Source organism: Varroa destructor, unplaced genomic scaffold (assembly GCF_002443255.2).
Source record: "Varroa destructor unplaced genomic scaffold, Vdes_3.0 BEIS01000005.1, whole genome shotgun sequence".
Classification (NCBI taxonomy): Eukaryota; Metazoa; Arthropoda; class Arachnida; order Mesostigmata; family Varroidae; genus Varroa; species Varroa destructor.
In genome coordinates, this window is record NW_019211458.1 from 23,085,167 (window position 1) to 23,099,746 (window position 14,580).

Here is a 14,580-nt window from a genome sequence, read left to right on the forward strand (position 1 = left end):
CAGTTAGCGTTCCTATTAAACAGACACAAGTTCCGATAGGAATCGATTACAATTTCTGAACCGGATATACCACTGCCAACAAGGTAATAGCTAGTGCCAGCTCGTAATATAGATGAACGGCGGTATGCAATAAAGTTTAAAGATGATCTATTATTTCATTGACATTAGCACAGGCGACCACGAGTGGAGTAGACTAGGATTTTCTTATTTGATTTACGAATTGGAAGATGACCATTCAGGTTCAAATTTGTCCGCGTTTTATAAAATGGCAGTTGGGTTACATAAATACTGAAATGATGGCGGTTTTTCCTAAATTATTAAGTGTATTATGTATGTATATTGTATATGAATTATTGAGTACTTCTGTTCGGTTAGTAGGTTTTATGTGGCTTGAAAGAACTCCTTTTCGCGAATAGGTTGCGTATGGGAATTTGTTATGTATACCGTATAATTGTGAACTTATGCATTTTATTTACCATTCGTTCCATACTTACACATTTTCTTACATAAGCGGTGTGTAAAATACATACCTCATAGTCAATATGTCTTACTCAGTTTCATTTTAAGAGTATTAGAAGAAGTCTTGAATTTTTTTATTTCGCACTTCTGACTGTTCTCCTTATACGAACAAGTCCTTGGAACTATTTTTCTTACGTATAGCATGAAAGACTTGTTCCCATCAGGAGTCTAGCTGAAGTGGTCTTACTGGATTTATCTGGAGTTCATCCAACAGACCTGTAAAAAGGCATGGCAACCATACAAGCAGTGATTGACCTTACTAATGATTCTTTATCTTCTTTAATTCCTTATTTTCCTGATGACTAGTCTTTGTAGTAATTTTGTCGTCGCTGGGATTTGAACCAGCATGGCAGTACGCCTGTCAGCAATGATTATCTTAGTAACGCACTCAAACAAATGTACATTAACCGGCCAGATGCCTTCCAGTTTGGATGTGAGATTCTGCCTTAGTCTGGAGCTCTATCTTCAGACCTGGTATAAATTATTCTCTGTCCTGACACAGATAAAATGATTCATTGTGCGAAGAGAATGCCTAAAAATGAGCTTTAAAGACATGCTGCCATAATCGCTAAGGGCTGCACTAACCTACTACAACTTAGTCGAGTTAATGGAATATATTCCATAGCTGCTGTCACATTTATTTTGCACGATACAGGAGAGACTATAAGCAATACTTTATAGATATACTTTCAATATATTTCGTGCGTTCCCGTTCAGACACGTACTTTGCTTTTGCGCAAAACGTGTCTAACATGTCCCAAAGGATATGGGGCAGGTTAACGAATCGAATTTCTTGAGAATATTTGTTCGAAAAAGCGGGTCTAGAATGGCAAGCCCAAGGGTCGTATTTCATTTATAATAATAAGTTCGACTTATTGTCCAACGGGTACCGGATATCTGACTCGTCAGGCATTTTTGACCATCTATTACCAATCCGGAGGGTGAATCTGCGGTAATCCAATTGTATGTAGAGAGGTATTTCAATTTATTCTTGTTATATTTCTGTTTGCTTTACTTAATGCTTGTCTAATAAGTAATCCAACCAAGCTAGCTCATCATTGGTTTGTTATGTTTTTAGAACGGATATTCTGATCGGAGTACACGAAGGTAATTCTCTTAATTATCGGCTGATTCGAAGAGGCGATCATGTCTAATTACCACTGAACACTAATTTCTATGCAGGAAATATCTTCAAGAGAAATCTTTATTTGGCAAACTACTCCTACTTCTAGCGTTGGCAATTTTGCGTTAGTCCAACGGTTAACGTAAGTATTTGTTAGCATTTTCTATTGTTTACAATGATCTAGATGTAAGCGCTGGCACCCTTCTAAGCAGTGCATTTAACTAATGATCGCTAGGCAAAGCAGTTCCGTATAGTACGCACTACTCACGGCTACCGCTAAAAACGTGGTTGACATCTATACATGTAAACGCAATAAACAGACGAGTATATATGAAACTAATAACAATTCAAAAGAACATAACCTTGATGGTTTAGCTTTCCACTCGTTGCTTTGTTGCGCGTGTTCATTGCAACAATACTAACCCATAATCCACATACGTTTTGTTTTTCTATGGCCGCAAATCAATTACGCGAAGCTCCCTTGTACAATTCATTGACGGCAGGAAACTACTAATTTCGTTACTTCGAAATCCATGAACCGGCTATGTGATGCTGATATTTGCATGTGTGTAAAAAGTAAATGCTGTCTCACGTTATTGTGATGGCGTGTTCAGCTCAAACTGACATACATATTATATATCGCATCTGAGCAACCCATGAAGCCGCTGCGAGACGGCTATCCTGGGCGTAAGTCATGAAAGGGCAAATCTCTATTGGCCCAGTGATGGGATTCATAAACTGAAGAAACTGGCCTCATAGAATAACCGCATTGAAGCATTTGTATGTCCAGTAGTCTGTGAAGGGGGGGGACCAACTTAACCATAAGCAGACACTGCTTCTCGCATGTGTTTTTAGCATCGTAGGCTGTTGCCAGCCTCTTGTTCATTTTCCTTCGGCTTTCGTTGGACGGGCTGGATGAATTGATCTTTAGTAATGTACTTTCGCCATGGACGCCTAGTCTAGCAAAGACCATACTAGCAGGTTTAATCAAGCAGATGAAAAGACAAAGGCATCCTTCAGGAAGAGAATTACTGTGAGACCGATTCTGCGCGTACTGTTCATTCGTACGTCGTACTTGCTCATTTACGCAGTAACATACGCGGTTGACTCACTGTCTCTGCAACTGTTCTGTATGTATGCTTTTATGTTCCCACATTCAGAAACCGGCTTTATCTGCGATTGTACTACTAAACAGCATGAGCTTTCCGGTTTTCCTCTGGGATAGCTGGTTCATGCAAGCGTCGTCCTCCACGCATAATCTAGAGGAGGCATCGCCGACGCCACCATCTTCGACACTGCGTTTGGCTCGGGAAATGTCATAGCTTATGAGAACAAATATCCGCTGTTGCTACGCTTCGCCTTTCTATGCGTTACCACGTTGTCATCAGCTTCACCGTTAGTCAAAAAAGAATGCGGCAAACGGAAACCCGCGACCAAAAATATGGCGTCGCCATTTCCGACAACATGGGGATAGTATAGGGGAATAGACACGTCGGGTGGTCTGTACGGGAAGCAAAACGGATGGCACAAGCTGAAACACATAGCTATACGAGAATTCGTCGCTTTTAACAGCTTAGTAGTACCATAAGAGCTATACAGGAGCGGCAAGCACGGCCGCCGAGGGTGAGAAACGTTGCCGATGGACAAGTATCTGGCGAAAAAGGAAAGAAATCACGGTGCTAAGTAGCGGTAAGCAGTGGCGGCTCCCTATCCGGTGCTTAGTCCTTCATATCCCGGCGCGAGCTCTGTGCCAGCGATGTGTAAGGTCTGTATGGGACTGCGCAGGCCGAGGATCGACACCAGTGTAAGCACATGAATTCATCCATGACACTAGGCGTAACGATGAGGAATCAGGACGGTTGACGCCCTTTAGTCGCATCAGCTTCTTATTCAGAGTGCGTACAATGTGAAAAGCATGGGGCAGCAATTGTTCAGCAAGCAGGATTTTACATTATTGGATCGAAGCTTTTATGAGCCATTGCTGAGTGAGTGCGAATCGGCTAACTACTGGTTGTCGGTTGCTTATGGCGCTACAAGAAAGAACCATCTCTCATTCCTTTTTTGTCGTTGACACCCTTGTCTCTATTGCGCGGTTCAATACGAGTAGCGTGCAAGTACACCAAAGGTTTTGTAGACGCAAAATCTCGTTTTCATTCAGCACAGTCCGGTTTCAATCGGAGCAGCTGAACAGAAACGGTCGCCCTGGCTATGACGCCACGAGAGGCGACCACAGTTTGATTATTCCATAGAGCAGGACAGGAAAAGAGGAAGCAGGCTATCCTCAACGATCCAAGGTAGACGACGACAAAGAAGAATGTGGGGCAACGACAAGGACTTGGTGACCGTTGTCGCTATTATTTGGCGTCCCTACGGAAAATCAATAGGACTGACTCGGTCCTGCTGCTGCTGCTAGCACTGGCCGCTTACCCGCGGTGGCCGCTTGGGATAATCTGGTTAAGCCAGTGGCGAAGATCGCGATCACGGACCTGGTCTCGGTGGGAGTGCGGCCTCTGCTTGCCTGCTAGCCGGCACCATTAGGGTTATAAGGAGGACGACAGATCAAGTCAGCCGGAGAAAAGGAAAAGCAGGAAAACAGCCTGTTCCTTCTGCTTGCTCCCCCTCTTGCTTGGGGCAATTCAATAGACGGAGGGTGAAAGCATGGCACTAGGCGGGCTGGCCGACCCGTGACACCGCGTTAAAGTCATCCGGGTGGATGCTGACAACACCAGCAACACTGCGGGAGGCGATGGTTTTGTCAGCAGACAAAAGTGGAACACGCTGAAGTGGCAAGACAACTAGCTAAACAATGATCTTCAATTTGTTTTCCATCTTTGCCTCTATCACTCGCCTCCTGGTGCAACATAAACCCCAGTGAGCACATACGAACGAACGGACAGACAGAGCTTGATCCCCGTCCTAGTAGCGAAAGATTGTGCAACGATATCAGGCGACAGGCAGCGGGCTTACGCAGCTTGCTTTTGCTCCCTTATCTTCGTGCGAGTCTTGCGTGTACATATGAATGTCGCTGTGTATGTTTATACGGTTGGGTGGAACTCCAGAGGAAGTATTTGCGCATGATTTGCTCACTTTGGATTTGCTTTTACGTAAGTTCCGCATAAAAAAAAACTACCTTATTCTACTATGTTAAAATTTTAGTTGCATATGTGTATTGCTTTGAAGATATGAATGGTATTGGATTAGGTATGCACTATTTTACCTCATGGTTGTTTACGCTTATTGCAACAGCATATACTTGAAACGTTTTGTGCCGTAGATCAATACACAAGACAATAAAAACACCTTTAAAAAAAATACCTAATAAATATCATTTACCCTTCTGAAGCGCTCGGCACTTTCAATTATAATAACAATAATAGCTCATTTTCCACGAAACTTGGCCTGTTGCTCTACTTTATATCCCTATCGTATAGGTCGTTTATAATAGTGTTATGTATATTTTTGCGTTGTCTGAGCTCATTTTGTATTAGTAACATCACTACGACTCTTTTTCAAACAGTCTTAAGAGTTGGCTTTATCACCTCAGCGATTTATTCTTATAAATTCTTTCCTGTGTGCATGACGTAAGATATTCTTTAATACCTTACAAGCTTTTTTTCTGTCGTTTTGTATCCTTGATGTCCAGTTCTTAAGACCTTTTTTATTTTTATTCTAATCGCTTACTTCGATTTTTTGTCTTTCGTTATTTAATTGTGAACTACGCCATGAACGCCTAAGGGTGGCACGCGTTAGCAACGACGTTCAAAAATACCCCATAACTGAGCGAGAACGCCAGTGAGCACGCTCACCAGATATGGGCAAAACTCCAGTACCTGGATTTCCGTGGTTGCAATCTACAGAGCTAGAACTACGTGCCTTCGTACCTTCGTGCCAGGCGCACCTGCCTGCTTCTCAATCTAGATAGCAAACGTCTTTGTTTCGCCTGCAAGCCGCTCCGAGTTCAAAGTAAATTGCTACTGCCATATAGTGGAATGTCGGTCTTGTGTTCCCTTTAGAATACGGGCTGACACGCAGGGATTACATAATATACAATAGGATACTTTGGAATAACGGCGATATACATCACTGTAGTGCAAATGGCAACGTTGTCTTTTACCTTATCGAGGACTAAGGCTAGTGTATTACGCACATCCGGCTTCACTGCTGAGGGCGCTGGGTTTGTTCTGTTTTTAACTCTCGATGGCGCGCTCGATTTTTGTCTTAATTTTGTTGGAAATTTATTCTATCGATGTATAGCGAGGATTTAGGCAAGGCGCCTTCATTCAAAAATGGCGCTTCCTTTGCGAATTTATAGGTAACATAATATCCCTTCACGCAGCTTGTGCTTCATGGATCGTACACAGTTGAAGTTGTATTAATTTAACGGTATCGCGAGCATGCTAAATCCAATACGTATGCCATAATAAATGTCGATTTAGAATGATCCGGCAACAGTGCTGCATTGAAGAAATATATGTTTAGACATATTTCAATAAACTATACGTCAACGGCCTTTCAAGTCTCGATATGAGGGTTAGTCGATTTTAATTAAAAGATGGATTTCAAAGGCACCGGGTGATGTACTACCAAGCTCAGCTTTAGGTTAACGTCTTCACTATGCAGCTGGATACTTCAATCATGCTACGGTAGTTAAATTAATGCTAAATATATTCTATAAATAACTACATTACCACCCGTAGACGTCTACTGGGAAGGTCTTGCTGTTCGCCTGCACGAGCTAAGTGGATCTGCGAGAGTGTTGTAATAGAGAGATAAACCTAACATCCCTAGTTCGAAACGCGAATTTGACGCGTTTGATCTGATTGAAACATCTTTAAACAGTTCGCCAGTCAGTTGTATAGGTCTACCTGTCTAGCTAACGCTTACAGCGAACAGCCAGATAATGCAACTATAGAAGACATACCTGAACACATTCCGACATGTCCTTATGCAGGCTCAATGAGCTGAAACTAATTGATATATTGAAATGACTGATGAAAAACAACTGCACCTACAAAATAAGGCCTACTTTACATGAAAGTAGAGTGATTAAATCAAATAATTTTTGGATACTTAGCGTAATATTAACGAATACCCGTTATAATTCATAATTAACGTAAACAACTTCAAAGTAACTAATGTCTAGAATAATGCGAGCTTGGGTTGACATCGTGTTCACTCCTACATTCGCGTACATGTATATATATGTCATAACAAAAACATAGATCAGTGCGTGCTATGAACGGATCTAGTTCAAATGCACGGTCTTCGAAACTCTTCAACTTATTTCGGAGTGTCAGAATAGGAAAGGGAGATACCTAGCTAGCGAATTTCACCGCTATAGTGCTTTATCTGATCCAACAATTATGATGTTCTTCTCATAAAATTTTCAGAATTTTCACATTAAGACAATGAGCTACCGTTTGCGAACGCTCTATAAAAGTACCCTACTACTACAAGTCCCGCGGACGTTTGTGCGAAAATGTACGATGTAAGCTGAAGTGCACGACAACCAACTGTTTTTCTTAGCAAAATAATGAATTTCAGTGACTTTAGCGAGTGCATAGAGTGTTTCCCGCTCGACAGATAATCCTGCTGCCTGAAAAACGAGAGGCTGCTGAACTTCCTGGGGCAAACCAATATTATACATAAATAGGTTAGACACAGTTGTTGAGTCAAGTTCAACTTGTAAATAATCGAATAAATTAAATTACTATGTTACAATGTTTTATATTATCTAACATCTTAAAGATTCCTGATAGTTTTCATTTGAAGGCTGTGAGCTTTGCTAGACCTAAAATTTGGAGCCAAATTGCTGTTACAAATCAAACAGAAACGGTAGCCAATTAACCAGATACGCAATAAGGTCACGACACTATTTTTCAACGTAATAACCCGTTGAATGATTTCGTTTAAAGGAAATTTCATGTGCCACACCATGTTCTACAGTTCTTTTAAGTGGTCAAAGGTGAAACTAATATGAGGAAAATTTCAGAATAGAATAGAGAATAAGGAGAGAGGGATGTAGACAACAGAACGAGATTTATCTGGCAATTAGTTTTTGCTATTTCAAAAAAATACACAGAATAGGACATAGCAGAATACGACAACTACATCTGTGTCTCAGTCTTCCTGCCCGTTTTCGATGCCAGGGCAGCGTCTACCACGTTTCGACTGCCATGTCAGTGCAGCCCACGTCGTTGTATACAGGCAAGCTTAGTTCTGTTACTTACTGCACTCTTCATGGACTGCGGGCCAGTGGTTTTGCTGTAATACGGCATGAAAATACGTAGAGTAAATCTTCGGACTCCTTTTTCCTCCATCTGCCGATAGTGGCAGTATCAGCAGCAAAGCAACCAACGGTCATAGCAACTCAAACACGCAAGCGCCGAAATCAGAGCAATAATAGAGTTTAACTATACGCAGAAAAGTCGGCTTAAAAGGAGTCGACGCAGCGGTTGCTTTGGCTGACGTTGCAGACGCTGACTGACAATGGTGACGAGGACGAAGGCAGCTGTAACGAGAAGCCTTCTGACTAACACCGCGTACATGGGACTGGCTAACAGCTAAAGTTGTTTTGCTTTCCGGAGAAAATAGGGTAGGCGCATAGTTACGCTAGGACATGGCAGAAGACAAAGTAGCAACTCTGCGTTAGCTTGCGGGATGCGCTCGATTCTTGCCCAGCGCTTTTCAGGACATCCACAAAGACGCACGCAAAGAAAAGAACCGAGGAGAAAAAGAACGCGCCAACTAAAACCACGCACCGTCTAGCGCTCACCAGGGGGTCTGATACTGACTAAAAGCCTATGGGACCTATCGAAGCGCCACTTCCTGCATTTTCCCATTTCATCGGACGTTCCAGCTTTTGTAGAACGTACGGTGTGCCTGCGCCATGCGGCAATGGTTGATCTCGTCAGAGGCGCACATGCTCGCGTCACCACGCGTTTAGAAGCGGCGGACGCTGCAAGGGTGCAGAACGAGGCAGAGGGATAGGGAGGAGGCGGGCGAGTATAACGTAACTAAATTATTAGCATATTCAAGAAGCTACAGCAATTATTCAAGAAGAAGGGTAGTCGATGTTGCTGGCCTCTGGCATGACTAATTCTAAGGAAAAGGCAGTGACGCACACGACACAGAAGGGCTACGATGCTCAGAAGAAATGGGCCCCATAGAACCCGCAGTTCCCGCTGTCCGCTTATGGGGGTCGCCTGCCGCCGACAGCTGTGACTACCGACACTGATGAATAAGAAAATATACGGGTAGACTGCTGTCGCTGCACTTGTCAATGCGTTCAGCGCAGCGCTACCGTCTCTTGGATATAGCCACATTTTGTTGTATAGTAAATGAATGCCTCAGTGATGATAATTCGGCGGCCTGATTCAATTTAACACGGTTTCGGCGATTGCCGAGAAAAAAGGAAGCTGCTCCTTAATGGTTAAGGCTTATTCAAAGCCATGAAAGGTATGGTGAGAAAGCGCTGATATATTACACCAGACATACGTAGATTGTCGTCTGCTATTGGGTTATTGTAATAGTTTCATCATTCAAATCATCGCAAGAGCCATTTAAATCGTCACATGTCTATTGACGGCAATTCGTCTGTACGTTCAAAATAAGTGACCGACTAGATGTGGCTTTAGATGTATTTGCACAAGAAAAAAAAGTCTAATTCTATTGCGTTTTGAAAAACAGCTGCGAGGGAAGGAAGTGTCCCCGCGTTGAGACTTCATCGTATCTCGTCTCACCGTCAATGCCCAACCATGGGACCCAGCGCGGTTCTGTAAAACGTCGTCGCAAAATAGTTTTTAACGAGTATCTGGGACCTCAATACGATATCTAGCTAAAGTAATTGAAGAACAAATCACGTCGCTAACATCCATACATAAGTAAGTTGTAGTTTTTCTTCCTTCCTTTTGACGCTGTTTTCCCAAACGTTGGAAGCAATTCAGGATGAAGTCGACTGCCGATATGTATGATCAGTAGAGTAAAACAGTCTATATGGACAAACGAAAAAAAATAGTTTTCTTTTTAGTGCAACCTTTTTGCCGATGTTGGCCGAAAGACGGGGCGAAATTTGGTTTGAATGGAAAGTCGGCGGACATTTGACATAGCTTGTCAGTAGTTATTAGGAAACGGTTAGCCTCGTGGGAAGCAGGGAATAGAACAGAACGTCATGGCCAAATTCGATATTTCTTCATTAACATATGATTTTGCAGATAATATCCCCGATGTGATGTAACTCACATAGATGAGCACACCGAACATTTAGGAAACTTCGTGTACCTGAAATTTGCAGATTTCTAAAACGTGATCGTTATCGTTCACTTGTTAATACGGCCGAAATCACGCGCGTCTGCGACACAACGTATGTTCAAAATTTTTTCCTTCTGCTTTTTTTACCTTCATTCACCTTACTGACATTTTACTTGTTGTTATTAATTGACGAGCAACAGGTGCTTGCTAAGTTACTTTGATTAATTCTTTTTTTGACAACCGTCATTTTGCTTTACTACGATGGAGCGCTAAGCAGTCACGACTATCTCACTATAACGTTTACTTATGGAAGATACTACGTGTCGTTTGCAGTTACATTGGGTTGTTCTATTGAGAATCGGACCATTTTTTTTATTCCCCAACTGCTATTTTGGCCTGTACGCACGGCAAAAAAAAACCTAAGAACAGAGGCATGTTCACGGCTATCACCTAACCGAAGACCAATGATAGAGGCTACAAACACTACTGACGTGACACACATTAACGTATGAGCGTCTTTCACCAGTGCCAATTGGCGTTCCATAATTACCACTGCCACCACAGTTACCACACGGCGATGGTAGTGGTGGGCCAGTTCTAGAGCCTGGTTCCAACATCGTCTATCACGTGGTGGAAATGTGTGGTAATGTCTCTTCATAAGTTCAGTGGTATGCGCGGCGTATAGCATCAACTACAATAAGGATTTCCGTCGGCTGTATGGTGCTCGTACTGCGTGTGCACCCATGGGGGCACAGTATGCCGCAGGCCTCGAAGCCCTGGCAGCAAAAGGTGATTCGCTGTACTTCGTTAGCAACCGTAGCGGGGCGTTTAGTGAAGTGTAGCCGACCGGGACTGCGAGGACGCGTCGACTAGGAACAGATACAGAACAACCGATTGAGACTACTCAGCTTGAACCTAGAGTTCTGTAGAGAGCGAAGACCCAATTGCTTTAGTTACAGCGGGACCACATGCACGGGGTAGCTTTGAATGAGGCAGCGATTGAACACAATGTATAGATGACTAAGGATTGTGCGTGAGAAGGCTCACTGATGATGGCGCAGAGGTCGGAGATGGGCGAAGTCGTGTTCACAGGTGTCTAGATGGCGTGCTCCCGCCACAGCGTTGGTGGCCGTGGCATGTTGTGGCTATAAAGAATAGTTGGTATTGTGCTTCTCAAATAGTATCAATGGGGTTAACCATGCATTATCATCGTTTTTCTTTTGCGAAATAAACATCGTAAGAAAATTTGGAAGAAGCAAGCTTGTATGTGAGTCGACAATGCAAAAGTCAAATACAACCTACGGTGAGGAAAGAAACTATCTTGATTGAGGACCCACGGGAGTACAATTCGAGACGAGAAAGACGGTAACAATATAGTAAGCAAAATAATAATGGTGATTGCCAGCCTAGCAGTTTCTCCAACGACAAAGTCACTAAACATTACGCGAAGAATAATATCCCTTGCTTATAATATCTCCATTCTCGCGTGTTGCACCTATCTTGCCGCTGAATGGGAATCTGAAGCAAAGGGTGTCGTTGACACAATTTAAAACGTTGATGATGTATATTCAATGTAGTTTTTTTCCATATCTTAGCCTGCTGCCTAAGTTAGGCACTATAATATTACAGAATTTCAGCTAACCTTCCAGATTCGCCAATCAAGTATATGCCCGCACTTCAAATCAACTGGAACTCGATTTTATATTCGACTAGATCTGCTCAGCATCCTCAGTTACGGCTTATTTCGTCAGCTGCGTATCAAGTGTCACATGATAAAGCTTTCCCTGATAAAATGCCCGTCATTACCTCACTGAATACTCGTATGTAAAACATCTCAATATCTGCTCTTGGTCTTCATGCGAACCCCTTGTTTATATCACTCACATTTCAATACGGCCTACACTAGCGCCACATGGCTTGCTGTGTTAAGCCAATATCTTTCTCCCTTCCTCCTTCTCACCGACTCGTTGGGAGCCGTCGCTGCGCGGCGGCTGCGTTAATGTCAGCTTCTAAAGGACCAGAGGCATGACCACAGCACCAGCAGCGCTGTTTTTACAATGTCTATTGAAGGGGAACGCCCAGCAGCGGGTAACACGGTCCTTCGAAGAAAAACAAGAGGAGGAGAAAACGTGTGCGAGCTAAAAGCTTCTGGGCCTGAGTAAAAAATGACTCCAATAAGCTGCGACCAACGCGCTAGCAGCATTCGTTTGGTATTGCGGGGAAACAATTCGTTGGTGAGGGAGACGTTTTGTGAGTGCCTCAATGTGAAAGTCAGCGGGCCGCCACTGTTCGCCGCTCTGCTCAGCGTAAGCAGTATCTCTACGTTGGCATCGTAGTGCTATTACTACCGACATTGAGCAGTCTAGCGTTTGTTTCTGCGGTGGCCGTTGCTGCTGGTGACTTTCCAACGAGGCTCCAGCCTTCAGCCGGCTGCCGCCAAAACGACAACTCTATGAGCGGCAGTTATAAGAGAGAAGGAAGACAAAAGAAAACGGTCGACCGCTGATTTCCCCAGAGACTTCTTATTTTGAGTAGCACCATTACCAAAACCTCGTCAACGGCATCGGTTGCGGTAACACCAACCCTTACCCCATAACTAGCAGGACAAGGACACTGGAGACGGGTGACTGCCGATGACGGCCAGCAACGCCACTCTACCTCTCCTCACGAGCTTTGCTGCTCCAACAATAAAATCATCTTCTCCCAGATATTCTCAAACATCCATTATCGCTCTAAAAACCTTTTCTGAACTTCCAGCATTTCCAACGGCGGAAACAGCAGTGGAGTTGCCGATCCTCAAGCGTGACAGCCCCACTATTCCTACCCTGCGTCCTATTCTTCTTCATATGGCATATTTACGTTGTGTCCAGTCTAGCGGATGAGTACATCGGCCTCAGCAGGGGCCGACAGTCTAGCTGCGTCTGCGATCAGTCCCCCGAATGCTCTTTTAGCTATAGCTGTCGGTGCAACGCGGTCGCAGGCGAACGATCTTACAGCTGTCGAAGCAAAATGGCGCCGCTTCTGCCGCTGGCACTACCACCGGCGCTTCTCGTCAGAAATAGGTCGACAAAGATATCGTACTGCTATCCAATTTCCAATACCATTTTAAGCCTGCCTTGTTACTGGTAGTAAGCGCTGTGGCTCTTCCTCCACATCGTGAACGGAACAGACGGGATGGCGCAAAGACGAACATACTTTACTGGATGCGAGTGTCCGTAGTCGTGAATCGAAGGGGGACAAGTTGAAGGCGTATCTCAGAAACTCGACAAATAGCTTTTCCAACAGAGCAAAGCGAAATAGATACAAAAGTAATATCATAGCTATAGGGAGAATAGATGGCTGGACGAGAGATCTCCGTTGTTATTTTTGTTTTTATTATTGACGGCAGCTGCTATTGATCAGTCAGCGTTTCCTGTGCGTTTTCTAACGTTGAACAGAGCTGCACGAGAGTCAGTACGCTATTTCCGGCTGCACTCTGCTGTGCAAACATTGTGATGTACACAAAGATTTGCATATACCGAAAGTCTTAGGGAAACCGATACGCTAATAAAATATGTTTGTTTTGTAAAACAAACCTATGTTTTGGACAACAATGCATAGTGAATAGTTGCTTATGTTTTGTTTTGCACTCCTTTTCAACTAAAGGCATTTGTACGTTAAACGTAGGTGCGGTTTATTGGCCATTGAATTTAAAAACTGCGCCCTTTGAGCAGCCCTATGTGCAAATTCCATTACTTTATATTCTGGATAATTTTTTTTTTATCGAATATAAGTTTAGCGTTCGGATTTTAGATTCCAGGAGTTGATTTTAATCTGTTATCTTATAGTCATTATTTTCGGTGGAGCTTATAAGCACTCGCCAGCGTAATGTTCGTGTCGTAGAGCGTGAATAGAGTGTCTTTTATAGTCTATCAACTCTAAAGCCAGGTATCGACAAGCACTTACTGATTGGCTATAATTCAAACTAATCTAGTCTATCACAATAGTTGAGAAAAGAATGAATTCGATGTTCACCAATGTAGGCTTGATGGAAAGTCAACCAGCGTTCCTAGCTATGTTTAGGACGAGTTTGTGTATTTCTAGTGTAGAAGTCCATGATGTCTGCACATCACTCGGTCTATTTTGCGCTCGTATTGATCGAAAGACATCCAAGGTAAGACGGCAGCGTTCCATTTCCGGCCAATGGGTAGCAAGAGCTCATAATCGAAGAAGCACTGCTCGTTTCCCAGTGCAGTACACAAAAGGGATGTTCCTCTGTGCAAAACGACACACGTGTCGACAAGGTATAATGATGCCTATATATGCTAACAGCGTCACCAATCGGAGCAGCTCCCGTCTAGTCGTACCTTACCGACGCAAACTCTCACCGTTCGCTTCTTACTTGCAATTCTAGCAACTTCTAACAATAAGGAAATGATGACAAGTAATCAGCCTGCTCGTGGCGTCCATTCACAGCCAAACGCTTTCGGCACTGCGACAATATATAGTTGAAACTAAGGCGAAATGAACGGACGATAACTCTTTACCTACCTGCCATTGCGACCATTTAATATGGAGGCTACTGAAACCGCTGGTAGGGGCCATGTAACTGGCAATGTTAGCGCTGGCTTTACTTGCAGCTGTCCTGAATCTTGCATCAACATGTGACAGGTTCGTGCATGATAAGATACACACGAACGGCATGGAGC

The 14,580-nt window shown here is 43.5% G+C and overlaps 1 long non-coding RNA gene across 1 annotated transcript in view; it reads left to right on the forward strand.

Moving 5' to 3' along the window:
- The window catches only part of LOC147755439 (uncharacterized), a 176,334-nt gene that overhangs the window by 75,138 nt on the left and 86,616 nt on the right, over positions 1-14,580 (forward strand). Inside the window, exon 2 of the long non-coding RNA XR_015328825.1 lies at positions 9,856-10,004. This is a non-coding gene — a long non-coding RNA (uncharacterized LOC147755439). The remainder of the gene's footprint in view (positions 1-9,855; positions 10,005-14,580) is intronic.